Source organism: Sinohyriopsis cumingii, chromosome 10 (assembly GCF_028554795.1).
Source record: "Sinohyriopsis cumingii isolate HCF-2022 chromosome 10, ASM2855479v2, whole genome shotgun sequence".
NCBI classification, from domain to species: domain Eukaryota; kingdom Metazoa; phylum Mollusca; class Bivalvia; order Unionida; family Unionidae; genus Sinohyriopsis; species Sinohyriopsis cumingii.
This window is the reverse complement of record NC_142970.1, coordinates 62,258,147-62,282,955: the sequence shown is the minus strand read 5'-3', so window position 1 is coordinate 62,282,955 and position 24,809 is coordinate 62,258,147. Positions and strand designations below refer to the sequence as shown.

Genomic DNA, 24,809 nt, shown 5'->3' with positions numbered 1-24,809 from the left:
AATAATTTTTCAGTCATATTGCTACGATGTCTGCAGTGTGGCAGTTTATAGTGATGTATAGCACTGGGGCATCATGCTGCAAACATGTAGTATGATGTTGCACCCAGTCACATTATCCTGACACCAGGCCGATCAGTCCTAACACTAACCTCTTAATGCTGAGCGTCTAGCGAGGTAGCTGTTAATACCATTTTTGTAAGTCTTTGGTATGACTTGGCTGGGGTTTGAACCCATGACCTCCCGCTTCTGAGGCGGACGCTCTAACCACTAGGACACCGGAGTGGTCAGAATGGAATTGTAACAATTACAATGGAAGCAATTTGTATTATGCTTGTTGGGGCATTCCTCACTGATGGCTGTCAGTGACATCATCATGGGAATGTGTAACAGCCACATTTTGTAAGAACAAGGTGTAGTTGGTGAACAATACAGACACTTTTCTGCCATTTCCACTGGCATCATCTCATATGATGTTATTTAAAAAAACTTCCTTCAACATACTCACAACATATAAAACCTATATGCAAATCTGATGAAAGCTGCTTGTGTTTCTGAAACACATATTCCATACTGGTGGCAAGAATGTCCAAATCTACATTACAAAAATGAAAACATTACCATCCATCTAGGAGTTGCAAATGTATGAAATCCTCTTGTTGGGTAGTTTTACTAACAGGCTTTACAGCAGGGCCTTCCATTAGATTTAAATGTGGCAGGTAAGTTGACAAAGTAGGGTGGGGGGTTGGGGGGACCTACCCCAATGGGGATAATTCATTTTTTTTTTAAAGTAGCATGGTGTAAAGTAAAAGTAGATGGGCTGATAAGGAATCCACTGAATTTACAGACTAAAGGTTCAGACATTTGTTTTTAAGAGAAAAATGAAAGAAGGAAACAATACAACAGATATTTTAATATGACTTTAATGTTTATTTTCTAGATTTAATTAAGATTATGAATCAGAATCAGTCTCCAACTCCACTGTAAAGTTTATCTATTACTTCTTCTGCTCAGGCACCTGCAAATTAAAACAAAATTGTAATGCTTAAATAAAGTCATATCATCTCAGCACTAGTTACATATGCAGAAGTCATGTTAATCAGCATTATAAAAATGTATGAAATTTTCTTCACTGCACTTGTGCTTCCCTTACTATCGTTAAGCCATGATACAAGATAACTTTGCACTTACTTGTCATTTCTGGCAAGTGGATGGTGCAATCAATTTGCACAAAGATGAATTTATTTCATCCAAATATTTCATATGAATAAAAATTCCAAATGGAGGCACTTGTCCGATCAGACAAGATATATGCATATTGTAGTTAGCTGGACTCTAGCTCTGATAGTCCTGGGCAATAAGATAAGCTGATTTTGTTATCAGTTTAGAAATGCATCCGCTTTGCAAATACTATGCTTTAAAAGACGAAACTGAATCCAAAATTGATGAAATAAGAGTCATTTGGATTACCTTGTTTTTTATCATTCTGCGTTGGTTGGGTGCATATTTGAGGGTCTCTGATATGGTCTCTTCCATTCCATTTGCCTTTGCTTTGCCATTAGTTTTCAAGCAGGCTTCTGCATGAGTAATACAATGTTTTAAAATAAGTTTCACAACAAAGGATGCATTGCATTTTTCTAAATGCCAGCAATAATCAATGGAATATTTTTAAAACATGTACTTTGAAATGTGTCTCAAGTTACTTTATCAATTCATTTAAAAATCTCTGGCAAGTCACATGAAAAACACAATTTAAATCAAGCCATACTTACTTATCAAAGACTTTCTCATTCACATCCTTTACCTCACACAATAAATATCAGCAACACCAACATTAAATTCACACAATCAGTACAAAACCTAGGTGTTACTCTGGACAGTACTCTCACATTGCACCAACATGTCATGAACATATGCAAGGCTGCGTATCTTGAGCTGAGACGCATCAGCTCCATTCTCAGATATCTTTCAGTTGATGCCACTAAAACACTTGTGTGTTCATTACTGCTTTCAAGACTGGACTATGGTAACTCAGTTCTGTCTGGTTCATCTTAATATCTACTGCAGAGACTTCAAAAAGTTCAAAACATAGCTGCTTGGATCATACTTAGAGTACCACAATCAGAGCACACCTCCCCGCTGCTCTGTACCCAACACTGGCTATCCATTCGATCCAGAATCAAACACAACATTAGTTCTCTGTGCTACATTTCACTGACAGACTCTAGTCCAACATACCTATCCGACCTCACCTATGTGTACACACAAGCAAGATACTTACACTCCTCTTCCGACAATCATATACTCATTATTCTCACTATGAAAACAAAGTCACATGGACAGCATTCTTTTGCATACCAGGGCCCAGCAACATGGAATGAATTGCCCACTGAACTTAGTCACAAAGACGCAGTGATCCCATTCAAGAGTGCTCTCAAAACTACTTATTTTGACTACAAAAACAAACTTAATGACTTAATAATGTTAACTACCTTAAATATTCTCAGCATGTTTTTTATGTTTTCTAATTTCATGGTGTTTGTTTTTGTAATCATATCATTGTGTATGTTTTTATGTTGTCTAATGTTGCAAAGCGCTTAGAGCTTCTAAAGATTAGGCGCTATACAAAGTCCTCATTATTATTATTATTATATTTAGCTTGGGTGAATATTTTTTAAATCAGTGGCCATAACTAAAAAATGGGATTTTGTTTTATGATCATAAAAGTATGTTGGACACCATCCATGATGTACAATGCTGTCTGACATTTCTATGCACCTAAGGTTTCCATCTCAAATATTAAAGCAAAATGCATACCGAATTTGACAGATTGATGAAAATAAAAAAAAGCAATGCTTACCATTTGAAAAGAGGCAATTGTCACTAGAATATTCTATTCAAAATGATATTAATTTTGGACACAGGGGATACCACCCCCATGTTTTCCTGACTCGTGATATGTCGGCCTATTCTGTGCACAGCTTTAAAAGATGTAATGTTTATCCATCGAGCTACAGAAATGAAATACATTTACTGTAGACTGTTTCTGTCAGCAGTTAAGTTGAGTAATTAGGTCAGGTTTATAGCTAGTTTACAAAATTCAATGTAGAATGCCAATAAATGACAAGATGTATTTTTGCAAACTAAAGTGATCTTGAAAAAAGATTAGTAAAGTTTAACATTTTATAAAAAATAAGCTATTATGTGGAAAAGAAACAACAATGAAATAGGATGCAATGTGTTTACGTCTAGTTTTGGAAGGTACCGTCTCTAAGGTACCATCATAATTGTACCGTAGTTTAATGGGTGGAAAGGCCATTGAAAGGTAAGGGCAGTGCGGAGACCATCGAGTATGTTCCAGAATAGCTGAATCTTTGTAGATACATAGATCCATTCGTAACTTAAGTCCGCAAGCGAAACACTGTACTTCGTATCCCAATCCTGACTCGGGTCCGAAGTAGACAAATCCTGTTCTAGCTAAAACATACGAAGAAGGTAATCCTTCCCTATCCGTAGGCCATTTTTGAAACATGTCCAATCGACGGGCACAATCACAATAGTCAGGTAAGAAGACTGGAAAATGGTAGGGTTTGAACTTGGAGTTCTCACTGGATTTCTCACTCGATTCTTGCTGCGGCGAAGTCATCCTTCTGGTGGGTGGCTATCCTCTTACAACCAATGTTTTATACCGACATGTCCATACGGCAAAGTAAAGTGGGTGGGAAGCCGCACTCGCTTCTGCTACACGATTTGATAGACTTTTTCCAAGGGTCGACTGACGATGTGGTGTGTGGGTAAACGTACAATCTTGTTGGGTTGATAGGTGGTCACTATCTCTAGACTGCAAGGCTTCTTTCAATATGCCAAAGTTGACCACTCGACTGGTACGATAATTCAGAGTAAGTCCTTTCACTTTACACTTCGTGTGCACTTCTCCTTGTTTGGCCCAGTATTCGTAGCCGTAATTTTTGGGACCACCACTAACGAAACTTAGAATCTTGTCATCGGGGTGCTTGTCTGTCCAGGCTCCTAAACGGTCTCCTTCGATGTCAGGGTGCTGTTGACTCGGGTGATCGATATAAATGCAACTGTCCATGTCAAAGTACAAGACACGTTCCCCTAACAGTTCTAAAGCTTCGTACAATTTTAAGCGAGCATGAGCTGTCATGTAAGCTGCAATGATGACATTTCCAAAGGGGTCATCTTCTACAAAGTTCAGATCTTCTTCGTAATTCACCAAGATCAAATCCTCACGAACGACGTCCACGTGTTTCATGAATTTGGCTTTGTCGTGAATCATCTGAAAGTAGCGGGAAGGTTCGGTGAAATACTCCGTCTTGGGTAAACACGGTCATTGTGCCATTTTACCCCACAAGCAATTTAACATCACTTTGGCAAACGATCACCTGCCTTCGTTTTTCTCAATGTGATCTGAAGTAATGCCTTCTTGTGCCCAGAATTTCTCTCTGAATGTCTTTTGGTCTTCGGGAGTGTGACACCAGGACAGATAGCCACTGGCTTCTTGCTCAGTTTCAAAAAGGCATCCACGTAGTCTGCGAAAATGCCTTTCTGCGTGGGGTCACCCTTGTGGAATTATTGTGTCTTGGGAAAGTGGCAAATTTCGTACACTTCTAACAGTTGGTATCCCATGTTCAGAGCTTTGAACAATTCTACGCTGACCCATGTCCCCGTCAAGGCCCGTTCTTCCTGGGTGTGATGACAAGGTTGATCTTGGTTGCACGTTTCAGCACAAGTACGGCACAAAGGAAACATAAGTTTGCCTTGGCAATGGCGAGGTAAGATGGGATGGTATAGGTTCGTGGGAGGCAAAACTTTGCACTTGATCAAGCCTTCGTATTGTCGAATGTTTTTTAGGTCGATGTGTTCGGTGAACAATTGTGGGTGCCCTGCAGGAAAGCAACAATATTTGCACACGTAGGGATACAGTGAACACACGTCCAAGTATATGATTTCTTCTCCTTTCTCTTCGTCAGCTTGGTACAGCAAACAGGTGGCATTGGTCCTTCCTCCGTACAAACTATTACTTGGGTTCAGGGGGTCCATGAACTGGTAACTTTCCATGAGGCGTTTAAACTCGGGATCGGTGTTCAAACGGTGATTGTATTTGTGTTCCCACATTTCCACCACTTGGTATCCTTCCTGTTCTAACTTTAGGCGTGGCTGACAAATGGCCTGGTACAAGTCTTCCATGGTTCGTTGTAAGAACTGATTTTTAGTGCCGCGGTCAGGGTAACAGACGGGACATCCGTGAAATAAGCAACCGTTAAACTCGTACATGATCTTGGGGTTTTCTAAGTCCCAGCCATTGACCGAATGCATTCCGATGATCTTTCGCCCTGTCCGTTGCGGGCATGCTGAATCCATTTGTCTTCCTTGTCGCACAAGTAATGCAACCAGCATGGGGCTTTGACCGAGTATTGACGTTTGACATAGTTGGTCGTTTGAGGACTGATGACAGCCACAGTGTTTTCAAGCATGAATCGTTGTCGGTAGACTAAGGAACACGCTTTGGCAATGGTGCAAGCCTCTTTTAAATGATCAACCCCTCCATGTTCCATGAACAGTTCTCGAAATTTTCCACAGCATCGCCGTAAAATGTCCATGTCGGAACGACGATACTTTAGCATTTCTTCCTGAAAGTCGAAAGGGTCGGAGGCGTGAGCCTGGTACCAAGCGTAGAAAGTTTCTCGTTCGGTACGCATGTTGTCAGGGTCGTAATAGTGAGCCTGAGGCAAATGGGGTAGAACGGCGTGTTGATTGGCTTCTGTATTGAAAAAGTGTGGAAAGTATCCTTTAGCCATTTCTGTCATTCCAAACATTTTAGGCATTCGACTCAAAGGCATGGCTAAGTAGCTCATCGAATCTTTAAACTGCACTTGTCCCACTTGCAAGAAAATGATTTTGGCTCCGTTCAAAGTGATTTTAGGATGCTCGATGCCACGTTCCGTATAACATCTCAAAAGAAACTGTCCATCATATCCGGAGAAATTGTGAGCCATCACCGTGGCATGACAATGACAATCTCCATAATAATGTTCGATGTCCTCTTGGCTCCACGTCTTGTCGATGGGGTCTAAGACCCATTGTGTGAAATCGGCTAGTGTGTTCGGTCCTTGAAAGATTTTTTCACGCCCTCCAGGAATCTTACTGCAGTGAGGGCAATAACTCAAGATAGGTTCTTGAATCACTTCTCGCACGCTCGATGAGCCACGCAGAAATTAGGAATGTGAATACTGATCTCTTGCATGCATTCGAAATCGAAAAAGATGAAATTGCCTTTCTTCTTCTTGTGACCATCCTCTTTCTCTGGTTGGGATTGGTATTTTTGTATGTAGCATTGGTGTTCCAAGTCCACAATGCAGTGACACATGTGACATTTTTTCTTTCCTGAACATACGTGTGCCTTGGTACTGTTGATACATAGACCTTGTCCACACATTGGGCACAATCTCAGGAGTTGACAAGCACATTTCTTCTGTGAACCTTGCATCTTCAGATGTTGTTGGTAACAGGCAGGGCTGACAAACGTGCGCAGACAAGCAGGACAATGCACTGGTTCTTGCCCTTCGCTCAGACAGGGTTGAGAGGCCAAACATCCTGAGCATTTCGATCCACAATGTTTGTGTTGCTCTCGATTATTATAACCATCATAAGTCACATTTCTCACAGTAATATTTGTATCCCAGGAATCCAGTGATAGTGGTAATGGTATCGAAATGGTCATCGTGATGATAGAGGTGAATGTATTTTCCATCCTTAAAGTCTTTCCCTCGAAACAACAGAGACCCGCGCACTTCTTGAGGGTGCACTTTCAAGGTGTATCGTGGAGCTAGGGCATCTTGCAATTTTTGCATCTCAGGAATGCCACAGGATGTGTCTTTGGACAGGCATGCTTGTTGTAACAGAAGTTCTGCTTCATTTCGTTGTTTGGCTCGGTTCGATTTTCGAATGTTCTCCCAGGCTCTTTTCCATTCTACCGTGTCGTTCTTGTCGGCATAGGTTCATCCCACCACGATGGCTCGGGCTAAACACATGTGGTCTTGAAAATTGTTAATTTGGACAAGACTTGTTTTGGTAATGCGAAGGTTGTTGACCAATAAGGTCTTTCTGCATTGTCCGGTCCCTTGAGGAGGAGAGACGTGGGTCATGTCCAGTGTGGCTTTTCCATCGGTGATGTCAAACTGGTCATTAGATTGTTGCACGTGTTGAATCTTGTCCATGACTTTAGAAGTGGTCAATTCTGCAGGGCTGCTAAACTCGATCCAAACAGGGGATTTCAAGCCGTCATGTTGTATGGAAAGTCTCAAGCGATCATCTTCTTTGGGTTGACATTGTCGCTTGAGTGTGGTGAGCAAAGAATCCCACATGTCGGTGATGAACCCTTTTGCTTTCTCTAACAGTACTTCAGACTTGAAATCTTTAAACTTCACTGTGTATTTGTAAGCCGTAGTTCTAAATTTTCTAGAGGGACGCTTTTCCGTCTCTCGAATGTCATAGTACTTTTCAGGGTTGACTAAGGGTGGTAAACTTTGTTTAGAGGGTTTGGATTCTGGTTCACTCATGTCCTCTTCAAAATCACTGGCATGAATTTGTGCCAAGACTTCAGCCCTAGTACGAGGCGATAGATCACGTTTCTGCCTCTTACTTTCTTCTTCTTTCTTCTCAAATGAATTGGATCATTTCATCTCGATAGCAAAAAGTCAAATGACTAAAGTTTAAACACCATGGATTAATTTATAGTCATAGCAGACCAGCGTATATAAAGGGTATGTGTCTTGTCCTTTCACTATTCATTTCACTCTCAAACTGAGCACAACAATGGAAGAGACTACCAAGATTGAACGTTTCATCAGAGCTTTGCGAGGGGTCATTAGAAAATTCTCTTCAGACCAGCCGAGGGACTACTCTCCTTCCTTTCAAGATAAAAGTCAAGATACTTGCTATATCTGTCAGAAGAAAGGGCATTGGTCTTCAGAGTGTCCAGACCGTCAAAAAAGAAAAAAAAGGGGTTAGAAGAGACAAAAGTCAAGATACCTGTTATTATTGTCAAGAAAAAGGACATTGGTCATCAGACTGCCCAAAAAAGAAACAAGAGGAGTCAGAAGAAGAGAGGGATTCTTCAGAGGAAGAGGAAGAGGAAGAAAACAGACAGGTGAAGAAAAAGAAACAGGAGAAGAAAAGAAGGGAAGAAAGTGAGGAGGAAGAGGAGGAAAAGACTATGACGGTGAAGAAATTAAAAAAACAGAGAGTGAACAATGAGACAGAATAAGTCTATGAATTTTTTAAAGTGCTCTGTTGTGAATTGTGAATTGTAAATATTTATAAAAGAATAAATTAATTATAAAAGGTAAGTGTCTTTGGGTTTTGATTTTAAAATAAGAACCTACACTCACGCACACTCATACACAGACAGGTACTATTGGGTAAAATGTTTTTTTTTAGTTATTGGCAATTGAAAGCCTATCTCTTTTCGAGAGACGTGGATGGCCCTGAAAAGGGCCTTTTTTGGTGTAAGGGGTGAGTTTAAACAATCAACTTTAACTGTCTTAAGCCTTTGCCATGGCCAAGGCCTACTTCTGGACTGCGTACTGTTGATGATGATTTCGTTGAAATCACTAAGGATGGTGCAGTAGGCGTAGTCACAGGGTTGGAGTGTTTAGCTTGGGAAGGTCGTATTCTCTTCGGCCGTAATAAAGAAGTCTGATACATCTGTTTCAGACTTCTTAACTAAAATGTCTAACAGTACCGTGACCGTTTGATTTTGACACCCTTGTTTCTTTGCTGCTGCGTCTTCTTCTTCTTGTTTTTTTCTTACCTCTTCTTCTTGCTGCTGTTGCTGTAGGAGAAAAGCTTGTTCCGCTTCCTTTTGCTGTTGTATAAATTTCTCCAATTCTTCTTTCTGTCTCTGTCTAAAATTTTCCATGTGCGGTAATGAAGGAGAAGGTGACGAAGGTTCAGGAACAAATTCTTGCAAGGTAAAAAAATCCACAAAATCCCAATTCACCTCTTCTGAAAGTAAGTCTGGGTTCCCTTGGGTAGTCTCCACCATCAGTGCACCCAAACTAATCGTTTTCTGAGTTTCCGTCATGTTGAAAAACTGTCGCTTAGATTGACTACGCACAGGCGCTAGCGAATCTATATAGACTATGTGACGTCACAGACTGCTCTCTTCGGATTGGACGTGGGCTGACTGAATTTTGTAACGCGTGTTTGGATTGGTCAACAAACTCAATCCGTTTCAATCCTTCCTCCCCCTATAAATAAGTACAGTTCACTGCATTTCTTCACCTGTTACTCAGCACCCCAACATGTGGACCGATGTACAATCTTCAACGCTTGTGTCTTCGATGATGTTCCGGACGGACATATCAATGTATGTCCGATCCAACTGGACAGTTATCCACAGGACAGACACCAGCCTGTGGATGCGAAGAATCTTATGTGGAGCATCAAGGATGCCTCAAAAGAGTCTTAATCTATGGTCCTGCAGTCAGGCACAGCCTAAGGTCAAGAAGAAGATGTCACAGATGCCCTTTATGTTAAGGGTATATTAACATAAAACCAAAGGCCCTTTTCAGGGCCATTCCTATCTCTCGAAAAGATCTTGACTTTCAATTGCCTACCCCTTTTTTTATTTTTTTGTTTAAAAAAATAATAAAAAAATAGAGACCCCTCCCTGTTTCAATTTTCGCCTGTTCCATTTTCATAGACCCATCAGGTCGGGACCTTATTAAAATAGGGTCCCGACCCTGTTCCATTTCCCCTAGTCCCAAGACAGTCCCACGATTTATTCCCCATGTTCAATTTCCCTTGTCCCTAGAGTGAATAGTTTTTTTTCTTTCTCCCATGTTAAATTCCCCTTGTCCCTAGAATGGATATTTTTTTTTTTTCTCCCATGTTAAATTACATAGTCCCCAGAGTGGATATACCCTTTTTAACATGGAAGTTCCCTAGTCCCTAGACCGTCCCTATTCACTACTACCATTGTCATTACCAGCCTGAAACCCAATTTAATGCCATTTGTATAAATTCATTTCAAATAAATATTATGATATAGTTGAAGTGTAAAGTCAAGCAAGTATTCTGTTTGCAGATTTTACATTTTAGATATTATAGTAAAGTCATATTTTCTCTTGTTTAATAAACTTTATTGCAACTGGTTCCAAAATAGTAAATCTTATTTAATGTTCATTCACCAGAATAGGTATTAATACAATCCCGAATTAACTGTATAGTACTAAAATATACCCTGATCTTGTGTGAGATTGTAATATACAGAACTATACCTCAAGACAACAATAATATATTGAATTTATATTGTATCAAGACTGTCATGGTCATGAACTCCAACTTTATTCAGGTTTTTTCATAATAAATGATCATCTTGTGCTATGGTTGAAAAGAAATCAAAGTTCAGTTTAACTCCATTCTCTCCACATTTGTAAGTTGTTAAGAGGCATACTCATCCTCAGTGTTATAGTAAAATGTAATCTTATTTGGATCAATCTTGGTGGTGTAATATATGAATGGAGAAAGAATATTATCATCCAGATTAAAATATGTTTTATTCAGACTCTACTAAAATTTTTAGTTGGATATGGGTTACGGAGCCTGATGTGTACGAACAAAGCAATGTGTACCATGACCTTTTTAATTTAACATTTTAAACTCCTGCAGAAGAAAGAGATTTTTTAGATCCATTAATCTGTATTAACAAAAACATTTCTTCAGTATGATTTTCAATTACTTAGTATTGACAAAACTCATATTTTAAAGTTGTTGTTTTTTTGTGTTTGGTTTGGCCTTTTATGGTAAACCAACACAAGTAAGTTATTTAGTGCCAAGGCACTTTAAGTATAGTGCCTTGCCCAAGGACACACCATGGTAGCTAACCCAGGTTGGTCTGATGGTAGAATTTGAACCTACCTTATTTCACAGGTCCAGAAAGCTAACCACTGAGCCACTACAGCTCCCCATCTTATAGTGGAATGCTGGTATACTTTATGATCAAGAAGGATGGGTTGGGGTATGCATGTTGCATCTGAAAAAAGTGATGGAATTTTTGTTTACATAATATTTTAGTCATACAATATGAATCATTTTCTATAGATTTAAGATGTATCAGATCAAGTTAAGAAAAATCATATATTCTGTTTCCTGGGAATGTACTAAAATTCACTGTTATTGTTTGATTTTTTGGTAGTAAGCTTACTTGGTATTTTTTTCTTTTTAACTTGAATACCTAATTTGTTAACATCCTATTCTAAATCTTCAGAGTTCTGTCTATTAAGTGACAACTGTTGATACATGTAGGGAAGTTTTTGTTTATATCTTTTGATTTTTGTGATTCTGGAAGTTGCAGTATTTGTTGTTGTATTATAACCATTTCAGTAATTTAATGAATGCAGAGTATACTGCTCTATAAATGAAATTTAAGTGAAAATAATGTAAAAGTATGTTTCACTGCAAATATAAATTGTTTAAAATAATATATCATTTATCATATGACTATTCAATTGTGGTAACTAGTATTTCATCCAATATCTATATATTAAAATATGTCTTTTCATACAGCTGGTGATCATTTAGATACAAGTCCAATTGAACATAATCAAATTATCAATGCAGGTGTTTTTATTAGTAGCAGTATTGCAAGTATAAGTGTTAGTATTAAGATTTCATATACAGGTATGATAAGTGTATCATAATGTTTAAATGATGCTCCTTGTTACAACATAAAATATGTTCATTGAAACAAATGGTTCACTGGTAAATTGGCAGCAAAGGTCTTCACTGAATTATGTTGCATAAACTATTTTACAATAAAACATATATGATGCATCTCAATTATGATGAATGTGAGGAGGAGGATTAATAATAATGCAATTTAAGTTATCTTCATAACATAAGTTCTAGCAGATGTGTAATTTTTATGTGGTTCATCATCAGTTTGAAACTGGTCTGTGATTTCTGGATCTGGACATACCTGGTCCCCTGCTGTTGTGCTGCTATGGTCTTTACAGTTCATTAGGATATCAGTTACACTTGGTTTACATTTAGAACCCCATGGGATGGAATGCCCAGTTTGAAACTGAGAGAATGGTTAATTATCCATAATATAACTCCTGCAGTTATTATTAGGTTTGATATCAAGGTCTTTCTTTAAAAGCTTTTCAACTCAGGTTCTGTTCTACCATACAGATAAATAAAGTCAAATTCAAGGCTTTCAGATTTGTCCAGTTTGTTTCATGTGTTGCGGCAGACAGACTGTATATTGCCACTGTACCATATAAATATCAGTGCTTAGTCTGCTCTCAGTTGCTGTGGTTTGATTAGTTACAAGTGTCATCACATGTGACTAATTATCGACCAATGTAATGAAACTTGTATAATTAGAAGGCTGTATTTAAAAACTCTAAAGATCTTAAAAAGAAAATTGGATCGGGGTAAGTAAAACCTTTTACTTTGACCATTTGGCTAGAAAATAATTTTCAATAAGTTTAAATTGGATAATAGTAATATAATAATTAATTACACAAATCAGAATAAAAGCTATTTGCATACCCCCTTACAGCTGTTGCTTTTTCATAGTACTAAGTAGAATAAAGTATAGTTAAGACAGATAGCTTTAAGCTAGAATTAAACTCAAATAAATTGCAAGAAATCAAAACAAACCCAGGATTAAAACTAAAGAAATATCCCGTCATATATACCTTACATCAAATAAAGAAACTCAAGATGGATAACAACAAAATTAATGTCACATCATCAAATAGTTATCTCAGCTGCCTGGTCAACCTAAAGGCAGATAAACTAAGGCAAACTTACTCCGAAGCAGTCTCATCCCCCCTAAGAGAAAAACGACAGATACAGTTCTTAACGCCAATTTTCAACTCGACCCCAACTGACTCGATGAGTAGACTCTACCTGTCACCAAGCGTAAACGAGAATGTGGACAATCTACCGAGTAACCGCAAAACTACATCCGACATGAGTACCCAAACTGAGGAACAATACTCAACAAGCACAAAAACAACCCAGACCACGCTGGTTAAAAACACTAGCAGCCAGGGGACTCAAACTGAGAACCTACTAGATGAAACAGAACGCCCTCACCCTACCACAAATAAAGCAGTCACACACGACTCAACAAAAGGTAAGAATAATAGGAAAACCAAATCCCAAATACCAGTTAGAAAGAATAAGGAACACACTAACTGTCAGAATACAAGACCCAGCAAGCCGGTTATGGACAACGAAACAAAGTCAGCTAAAGAGACAAACACCAGGGGAAAAAAGACCAGTCTGCAAAATATCCAAAACAAGAAACACCCCGCTGAACTGACTCTCTTCGTCAAGGGAGTAAATTCCAAAATAACGAAGTTAGCCTTTAAAACCATAGCATGGCAACTGAACAAACATCACCAAGGAGAATTCACGCTTAAAAGCACTAGAGACGACTTGCTGATAATCAAATGCACCACTGAACAACAGATTGCCAAATATATGGAAATTGAAAGAATAGACCAAATAAATGTTCAGGTCACTAGACACAACAGAACAAAACAACACATAGACCCAAACCCCCCAAAAACACACAACAAAGGAGTCATATACGTATCAACTCAAAATAAAACCAATGAAATAGTAGACTACATAAGGAGTAAAGGACAGGAAGTAGAGAAAGCAATCCGCCTAAAAACAAGAAGGGGAAAGGATAGCACTGCAGTGGTACTCTTTTTTAAGGGCGCCACCCCAGAAACTATCAAAATAGCTGAAAAACTCAAGGCTAAAAAAATTTTTGCTTTCAAAAACAAACCACGGTTCTGTGGCAACTGCAAAAATTGGGGGCATTACTCTAAGAGTTGCGGAAACCTATTCCGGTGCAATCAATGTGGTCTTCACCACCCAGACCGGAAAACATGTAGCGCCACCAATCAGCACTGCGCTAACTGTAGTGATAACCACAAACCAAACCACGCAGAATGCACCAGGGCTCTTAGAGAAGCCCTAATAGTCGAATATATGATCTCCCATGGGGTAAACTATAAGCAGGCCAAAACAAAAATCAGGATACCAAAAACAAAATAAATAGGTAGCACCCTCACTGGTAGGAAACACGCATAAAACGAAAACAACAGTAAATTAAACAAACTATTAAGACTTTTTTGCACTAGAGATGGATTCCAGAGCAGAAATCAAAATATGGCAATGGAATGCACGCGGCCTTAGGGCCCACGCTGACCAACTAAATAACAAAATACTTGAACAGGAAAGAAAACCAGATGTTATATGCATACAGGAAACCCACCTAAATTATACCTCACGTATCCCAAACATCATAGGCTACAACACCAAATACCTAAAGCATCGATCCCCCACAGCAAGAGGAGGGGGGTTAGCAACCTTTGTTAGAGATGGAATTACATCAGAAATGCATAAATTAACAGATAGTAGACCGCCCAATGACTTCGAAATACAGATAGTCAAAATAACCGCTCAAACTAAGCAGGTACTAATCGTTAACCTCTATGAAACAAATGAGCAGCGCAATTTAAGTGCAGACGAAACAATCAAAATGATTAAAGACTGTGGAGAATGGGTGGTAATATGCGGGGACTTCAATGCGCACAATGAACTATGGGGGAGTCAAAAGACGGACATTAAAGGAAAAATTGTAGAAAAATGGGCACAAAAATGCAACTTAGTTTTTCTAAACAACGGAATGCACACCCGGATAGATGACAGAACAGGCCACACATCAGCAATAGACCTATCTCTATGCACACCAAGATTAACAGGCATTTCTGATTGGCAAGTTGATGAAAGCGACCCTATGGGAAGTGACCATTACCTTATAAATATAGAAATACAAATTAGAATACCTCAAAATAAAGCGTCCTTCACACCAAGATGGAAATACGAACAGGCCAACTGGATTAGGTTCAAACAGATAGGTGACTCAATCGACCCAGAAACCATATATCACCGGGACATTGACACCTTTAATGACAAATTAATAGAAACCATTAACACAATGGCCCAAGAAACAATTCCTAAAACTAAAGGAGTAGCACCCAAACCCACGGTGCCCTGGTGGAATAATGAATGTAAAATAGCAATTAAAGAGAAAAAAAGAGCTCTAAACAAATTCAAAAGAACTAAAAATAATAGGGACTTTAACTACTACAAGGAAAAGGAAAAAACTGCCAAACAAACTATTATGATAGCTAAACAAAACTCATGGAGAGAATTCTGCTCAAAACTAGATATTAACACAAAATCGAAGGAGGTGTGGTAAAGAATTAAAAAAATGAGAGGCAAAACTAAATCAATAACCCCCAACATACCTGGACAAAACAACAAACATAAGGCAGAATTATTCGCAAACTATTTCGCCAACATGTGTAGCAATACCAACTTAGAGGATAAGTTTAAAAATCATAAAAGGCAATTTGAGGAAAGCAACTCTGACAACATAAAGGAAGCAGGAAATAATGACGGCCCACTAAACCTTCCGTTTACAGAAGCCGAATGGAGAAAGGCCCTCGCCGGCAAAAAGACCACATCCCCCGGGGAGGATACTTTGGGGTATGAAATGTACAAGAACCTACCCAAAAAACTTGTCACAATTGCACTTAACCTCATTAATAAAATATGGGAAACCGGTACCATACCTATAAGATGGAAAAAGGCAGTAGTGGTCCCGATTCTTAAGCCTGGAAAACCCTCAAGCGATATAAAATCATACAGGCCCATATCACTAACAGACAATATATGTAAAATAATGGAAACTATGGTAAACAACAGGCTGAAATACCATTTAGAAAGCAAAGGACTACTAGCTAATACACAGAGCGGGTTTCGCAACTACCGAAGCACAATAGACCAACTCATGAGACTAGAAACCGCTGTCAAATTAGCATCTAGAGAAAAATTTTAAAAATCCAGATATGTTACAGCCATCTTCTTAGACATGGAAAAAGCATATGATCTAATGTGGACTAAGGGACTGATAAGTAAACTTAAACCATACGGAATAACTGGCAATATATACAAATTTATTGCTAACTTCCTAACCGATAGAAAGATACAAGTCAGACTAGGACAAGACTACTCCGAACGATACAAACTGGAAAATGGCACGCCACAATGAAGCGTAATCAGCCCAACTTTATTTAATATAATGATAAACGACCTGGAAACAGCGGTAAAACCCAACCACCTTGACTTATCCCAATTCGCCGATGACAGCGCCGTATGGAAAACTGGCAACCCAGCCAGCAGAGAAACGACCAAGCACTTACAAAAAGGACTAAACGATATAGGAAATTGGACAGATAAATGGGGATTTAAATTGTCACCTCTAAAAACAGTAGGCATAGTTTTCAATCCGGGAGGTGGCCACCCCCCACCCACTCCAAACTTAACCCTAAAGGGGGTACCCATCAAATTCGAAAAACAAGCGACACTCCTAGGTATGGTATTCGACCACGAACTCACGTGGGCAGCTCATATCCAAGAACTCGTAACGAAGTGCAAACGAGACATCAACCTCCACAGAAACCTCAGAGGGGTGAATTGGGGGGTTGATCAAAAAAACACTCGTTACCCTATATAGAGCACTTATAAGAGCAAAATTGGACTACGGTTGCCAGGTATATGGAGCGGCGAACGCCACGTTACTAAAGAAACTAGACACAGTCCAAAGCGCTAAGGGTATGCACCGGCGTCCTAAATGGTACCCCCACACAAGATATCTTAATAATAGTAGGAGAACCCCCGCTAGACCTAAGGCGGAAGGAATTGATGCTGCGATACTCGACTCGAATATCAATACACCAACCCAACCACCTCACGCTACAAGCCCTCTTAGCATGCGACAAACCATTCGATACAAAAGGAAAAAATAAAAAAATACCTAGTGGGAAAATAATTATAGAATTAAAAAGGAAATTTCAAATCGCAAATATCAACCCAGAAAAAATAAGGTACTACCCAGACCCCCCGTGGACCTGTCCCACACCACAAATAGATCTTAGCTTACGTAAACTAGGACAAAAACAAAATGACCCGATAGGACTAAGAGCATCAATACTAACGTACATTGACAACAAATACGAGACATACACGCAAATCTTCGCAGATGGATCAAAAACCAAAAATCCAAATAAAACTGCAGCAGGGATAGTGATCCCAAAATTAGATGTCGCCGTTGGAAAAAGACTCCCAGACCAATGCGCTATATACACGGTAGAATTCATGGCAATACTAATGGCATTAACATACGTCAAAACATACCCCACAACTAAGGCAGTCATTCTAAGCGACTCTTACAGTGTACTACAATCGTTAGCAACAGACCAATCCAAGAGCAGACCTAATATGATTAATCATGCAAGATCGCTACTTAAAGAGATTGAAAAAAACAACAAACACGTTGAATTCGTATGGATACCCTCTCACATCCATAATCCCAGGCAATGACAAAGCAGATGCAGAAGCAAAAAACGCCACAAACGAACCAAAAGCCCAAAATATAGCATACAGCGTCACTGAAATCAATAACATGGGACAAGATCAATGACATGTGGCAAGAGCTATGGGAAAAATCGGATGCAAACAGTCTAATACACACGATGATGAAAAAAGTAAGTAGAAAAGTCGAAAGTCCGACCTTCAAAAATCCATACGATATAACAATAATAAATAGAATAAGAACAGGTAAAACACTATTGGCAGGATGCGCAGGGAAACACATAAAAAGGGGACCAACCGAAAACTGCCCCTACTGCCCAACTCCAGAAACAATCGCACACTTAATAAATATATGCCCCAAATACAACCAGGAAAGGGCCGAACTAAAATCTCAACAGGAACAAATAGGAGAACGGTGGACATACCCGGAGTTACTTGTGGCAAAAAACAATAACATAGGAATGACCTATAATAACATCATGACATTCATTAACAAAATAGGCAAAAGGGGACAAATCTAAACCGAATGAAGGGTTGGGTATAAAGAGAGACCATGTAAAGAAATTAAAACCAATAAACCTAAAAGATCGAACCAAAAAAGAAAAAAACCAATCAAAATATTACAAATCACTGTTTGGGAATTGTGACGGCCGGCTCGGGCTAGTGGGTTCACAGACTGACACCGCCGCTCATAACCCGAACAATAAAAACCAGATAAGGACGAATATTACAAAATCACTGTTTTGGAATTATAATGGCATGCTAGGCCCCGTAGGTTCAAAAAAAAAAAAAAAAAAAAAAAGAAAAAAAAGGAAAAAAAAAAAAAAAAACAAAAAACAAAAAAAAAAATATTAAAAAGTAAATCAAAGACCAGTCAAAATATTACAAATCACTGTTTGGGAATTGTGACGGCCGGCTCGGTATCGTGGGTTCACAGGCTGGCACAGCCGATCATAACCCGAACAATAAAAACCAGATAAGGACAAAATATTACAAAATCACTGTTTCGGAATTATAACGGCATGCTAGGTCCCGTAGGATCAAAAAAAATAAAAAAAAATAAAAAAAAAAAAAAAAAAAAAAAATATACATTAAAATAAATCACAAATAGCTAAGCTAAACAAAAATAACAGGTAAATAGCCAAGTGGTCAAAGCGAAGGGAAACAAAGGCAATCAAACCACCTCCCTCGAAGAAAACATCTCACGGCGAACATGGCAGTATCAAAAGGACGAGAAGACCAAAATAGAAACGGACACGGGATAAGGCAGAAAGAGCTGAAATAAAGAGCAGGAAAAGGCACAGGATGAAGTTAAACGTCCTAAGGCAGTAAAAGAAGAAAGAACAGGACACTTGCAGACCTTGGGGAATGAAGGCAGAAACAATGAAAAGAGTATGCCTCAAATAATCAAACCACCCCCACCCCCCAGTATGAAAAGAATTGCCTTCCCGAAATCAAACAAAAGAAATAAGGCCACCCCCCCCCCCACATCTACTTATAAGTGTGAATGAGAAAGTGAGCGTGAATGTGTGTTGTCGGGATATGTGGGAAAAGCAGAAAAACGAACAAAAATGTCTATAGCCATCACACAAATATAGCATACACACTCCCTACCCACCTTTTTTTTCTTTTCTTTTCTTTTTTTTTTTCTTTTTTACAAACAAATTTTACCACATAGGGCTTTCATTCTGACCCACGAAAGCCCTCTTTTGACCAACAACTTACTGGCCCTGAAACACACTGATTGGTTTAAAGCCACACGTACGAAATACTTAACCAAACTGAGATCTCCAAAACAAAATAAAGGGCTACTAAAAGCCTACTAGATGTGAAAAAATTTTCGGAAAATTCAAGTACGCAAAGTACACAAAATTTAATAGACCTTACAAAAGATAGGAAAATTCACAACTCAGGAATATCTGAAGCGTATGTGACAATCACATGTTTGGCAAGATAGTACAGGAATAGCCCAATAAATATAGGGAACTGGGCATTGATTGCAACGAAAATTTCATAATACTGCTGCTGGTGTGCTTCGGTTACTGCCTGAAATGAGAGAGGAAGGAGATGCAGGATGCAGAAACAGACCACCAACGGAGTACAACGATGGAGAAGGTTGCAGCGATGAGAGCCTGGGCGGGACCTTTTGGGGCACCTGGGCTTCGGCTTGCTTGCTTGGGGGCATTGTATAAGTTAATCGCTAAATTCAAAAAGTACACAAACGTGTACAAACTAAACAGTCGCACATACCGAAAGGTGCACGTGACTTTAATCCAATGAATGAATGAAATGTGTGCTAGAGGGTAGGGTTAGCAGTTATACTCCCAATTATGTTTGTGATGAGCAAAAGCAGCTGCACAAATTTGAGCTTTTAGTTTGGTTCTGGTAGGGTCAAAGGATGCAGGTACATTTTACATTCATTTTTTACTAGAAATAGCTATTTTCAATATTTTTCTGTGACAAGGCAACTAAAAGAATCAGTATGTGCCTTATGCATGAATAAAGTTCACTAGTACTATAACAAATTAGCATACTTTTCATCACCCCTCTACCATCAAGATTTTATTATATTTACCTCTGTAGCAGACACAAATAAAAGTCGGCAGCTCATTTGCAGACTAAGTTACGCATATGATCTCCAATGCTCATCTAACTGTGACAGGCAGTCACCAACAAGCCAACCTATTTCCATGCCTAACTCAAAGTAAATCTGAACCACATTATAGATTTAGCTTATGTGTAAATTTACAAATGCTAGGCTTGTGATAATTAGGTTCATGCCTTCTACCTTAAAAATTAGAGGGATGTCAAAATACGAAACTATCCAGTGAGACCTATGATGTTAATTTTAATCCCTATGGGATTTGTGACATAAAAAACCCAAATGCTTTATGTATTAAAAGGTAACTAATGGGGGCAGGATCTGCAGTGAATCAATGGTTAGTATGCTAGACTCCTGATAAAAATGTTTGTGTTAAAATCCTGTTATCAAGTCAACCAGGTTACCTACTGCAATGTACCCTTGCCTTACTCCAATTCCCTCAGTACTCAGTAAACAACTAGTGTTGCTGTACATAACAAAACCAGTCCATATTGATTTTACATATTTTACTAAATCCTGACAAAAATAATTCTCTAAATAAAGAATGATTAATATGTGATGGTCTCACATGTAATCAAACTCTTCCAAGCTTTTAATGATATGAACCGATTTATCAATGTTTATCAAATTTGCATGAAAAACTATTTCTTATTTGTCATCAAATATGTTCAATGTTTTGATCATATAAGCATTTCTGCTACATTAGATCAAAATAATCTTTTTGTCAGAAATAGAGCCCTTATAGTATTTGCAAGGTCAACCAATCAGATGCAGAATTTGAGTTTAATATGAATGAATATTTTTTTTACAAAATTGCTCTTTTGCTATATCTTGATGAGATAAATCTATTCACCAAGTCTGATGAAATTAATGAGAAATAGTTTTAAGAGCAGTAGCAAGAATGGCTAGTGAGATGTAGAACCACCACATTATATGCATAGATTTTGCTTATAGCCTCAGACATACAAGCAAATAATTAAACAAGTCAGATCTAAATTGGATCATAAACACTGTTGTGCAAATCATAAGAAACTCTGCCAATCAGATGCAAGGTCACTTCACTACCATACCTTTATCACACTCATAATAAGCATCATTGTGAAACTTGACTCTATAAGCCCAATGGCCAAGCATGATCAAACTTGAATCAGCAGTAGTGGTTATAACCTCATGTATTTGTATGCATCTTCACTTCTTCAATCTAGATCTCATTTATATAAGCATGTATTCTACGTTTAGTAAAAACTGCACTACATGTATAAATATTGCATGCAGTGGTAACATACTCAGATGAAAGATCACCTTATTATTATTAATGGTTAACACTCATCAAACTTCAAGGACAACTTAATGATTTTAGCCTATATTGTGGAAGTATGGCTTTTAGGCTGGTTAAAAAACTCAACTAATCTTATACATGATCACATGTATATACTTGGATTTTGCTCATTATTAGATTTATCCAAGATGTTGATTTAAGCCCAAAACCAAGTTTTATATAAACAAATTGATCAGAACTATGGACTCCAAAGTAGCTAATTTCTTACTGTTGAAAGACAGAAGGGGATGTGAAATAAATAACACACTCTGGACCATTACATAAACCCACTTAGCCTTTTGACCAGTTGAGATAAAATATCAACAATAATGTTAAATAAGATTGATAAATTATGTTTTCTCACATTACCTCTAGCCCTTTTCAACATGGATGGTATTTTTCTTCCACATATGTCAGCTCTTAATTAGTGGCCCTTTCCCATCATGAATGTTGTAGAAACTCTCAGAATTAGGCTTTTTAATTTATATCTGTAGAAGAAAAAAACTATTGGTCTGCATATATCAATGTCACCATTTCTGTATTAGATTAAAATACCATATGTGTGTGTGTGTGTGTGTGTGTGTGTGTGTGTGTGTTAATTTTAGAATTTAAGCAAACTTGTCTCCATGTGTTTATTTTAAAACTGATGATGATAACACATAACAGGTTCAATGGATAAAATGTTATTTCTTACTTCTTACAACTGCTCATTATATCTGAATTTACATTCAATGTTTGTTTTAATTAACATATTTGGGATATTGGGCAAATTATTTATTTTGTAGTTTATCATTATATCATTTACCAGTCTTTTATCATTCAAATATGTAATATAGTACCATTATACTGACTTCATATTCTATATGATATCCCAGCAATACATATTAAGCAGATAAGTGCAAATAAAAATGTTCAGAATGTAAAATTTACTCCAAGCTCAAAGAAGATCAGCAAAAGATAATATCCAACAAATTACCAAACAAAAAGCGAAGTTAACGCAGTTACCTTTATTATGACGTCTCCAACACCAACGGTACTGTACAGCTACGTCTTCTGAGTTTTACCGTCATCTTGTCTTTCAAACCAGAATTAATTTCTTGAGCTCTTACAAAATGAAGAAACTTTTAAATACTATAATTTAAGCAGCTTCTTTACATGCCATCAGATAAATTATGGCACAGTGTTATGTCTGTCAGCAAAACGCAACTTCACATTTGGACGGCGCGCTGTGTGGGCATCGCCGACACAGCAACTGACATGAATTCTCTATTAGCAGACAATGATTCGGAATAAATCCTTCGCAAATCTAACATTCTCGATTTTTCATAGTTCCACTTTTCATTGTTGCATCTGTTTGATTGTACAATTGCTAATGATGTTCAATGAATCAACTTCAATTCATCTGCTGTCTGAAATCCCGGTTCAGTTGGTATTTTCTTCCGCGCATGATGCCGTGTAAATAAAAGATACGGTCGACATTCAAAGTGGTTTAGGTTAATTTATTATTTTTCTTTATTAAGGTCATTTGCAGAAAGTGTTTCGCTAGGGTGAGAAAAAAAAATATAACAAAAAGAAAACTTTCTTTTCCAACGCTAATACTGTATATATTTCAATTTGTGATTGATGCTATAAATAAAAAAAATGATAATAAAGCATTTTAGCCCGTGGATTCGGCACGGCACTCGTTTTTGTGGGTTTTTTAAAATGTTGTTAGTGTTGTTTTGGGGTTGTTTTTTGTGTGTGTACCACACTAAAAAACATACCAGGTATTAGGCCTAACGTAGGAAAAGAAATTATCCTCTATTTATTACTATTCTTACTGTCAAATGACGCGAAAGTGATCAAATTGCTATTAAGATTTTGTTTTGTATAACACTTACCGCTCGTTTTCCTCGAGATAAAGCAGCCACTTCAAAATGATTATAAAATCTGTGACAGATGAAAAACGTGGTTTAAATAATTCGTAATCGCCTGCCTTAAAATACTGTAGGAATTTGCTAATGTATTTCATGGCCCTCGTTTGAATAGATACCAACGATCATGTATATCGACCAAATTTTGTATATTCCTGCCCACAATCATGTATTTTGTATTAAACCGTATATTACACGAGCGTTCTGTGGCAAACTCGGGGGGGGGGGGGGTCTCTATTATACCCAGAGGCGTAGCTATGATATTTTGCGCCCGGGGACGAACTATAAAATTGGCGCCCCAGCCCCCTCCCCGTTTAATCACATTTTTGAATATTACCCTTGTTTACTTATTATAATGTAACGTTGTAAGCCTCATTTTGGCGCCCCTGTACCTTGGCGCCCGGGGACATATGTACTCCCCTTCCCCCCCCCCCCCCCCCCCCCGCTACGCCTCTGATTATACCTGCTGTATCAGTTGAGAAATATATTGAACAGATCAGGCCCCAATACTCTCGCTCTGAAAAACATTAAAATAATTATATGCAGAATATCGGTAGGTCTCCCTCTTGCCGAAAATGTCAGCACCATATATATTTTGCAAGTAATGTAATGGGTATAATAACACACACACACACACACACACACACACACACACACTTTTTTGGGAGTGGGGGGGGGGGGCAACGGACAGATGCCCCCATTTCCCCAAAAAAATAAAAAGTATTTTATATTTGTGTATTTCCCCCTCAGATGTGTTCTACGTTTTATTAAAACAAAATTTTATATAAAAAATTTAGTTTTTAGAATTTTTGATGGGGTATTTATGTTTCCATAGTGTTATCTAAAGGGTTGTTCGTCCGAGTCTGGTTTCCCTCACCTTGCTCGAAGTTCATTCCCTTGAAATGTTTTGTAACCTTTGCTATATGTCGCCTAGGTCTCAGTGTTTGCTATATGTAATGGTGTTATATTGTGTGTATGCTATATTTTCTTTATGTTTGAGACAGCAAGTATAGATCAAATATCTTTCCCAGTTGTATTTCTTCCTTTATGATGTTATATTGTATCTTTTAATTTGTTTTATGGTTTTCTAATTTTGACGATGGAATGGTGTACTATTTAGACTTTGTTTAAAAAAAATAATTTCCTATTTTATTATTCGAGTGATAATATGTGTCGTTCCTCATAATAGTCTTTAAAGATGTTGATAGGTAGGTTACGCTCGATCCAAGGTTCACGCTTCTTTATTCTCTATGTGTTTTTCCTGGGTCGCGTTAGGCCTCCTTTATTTAGTTTATCTGATTATGCTTTATTGAAAGATCCAAACGTATTTATGAGACCACATTATTCTATAGTGGTCAACCATGCAGTGCGGGAGAAGTTAGTAGGGTTTTAAACTAAGTGTTATACAGTATGTATTTGTGTCTTTATTTTGTCTGTTTATGTTCTACATTGGGTGTTTTCAAAGACTCATGATGGGCCT

The 24,809-nt window shown here is 38.0% G+C and overlaps 1 protein-coding gene and 1 long non-coding RNA gene across 2 annotated transcripts in view; one reads left to right on the top strand and one right to left on the bottom strand.

Annotated features, from left to right (window-relative positions):
• Window positions 1-24,809, top strand: part of LOC149790238 (uncharacterized) — a 234,553-nt gene that overhangs the window by 134,997 nt on the left and 74,747 nt on the right. The window lies entirely within an intron of this gene.
• LOC149790239 (uncharacterized) lies at window positions 592-23,559 on the bottom strand. Its single transcript, XR_016424040.1, has 5 exons — window positions 22,422-23,559; window positions 21,786-21,904; window positions 10,945-11,059; window positions 1,468-1,574; window positions 592-1,015 (listed from the first exon to the last, which is right to left on the bottom strand). It is a non-coding gene; the product is annotated as an uncharacterized LOC149790239 (long non-coding RNA).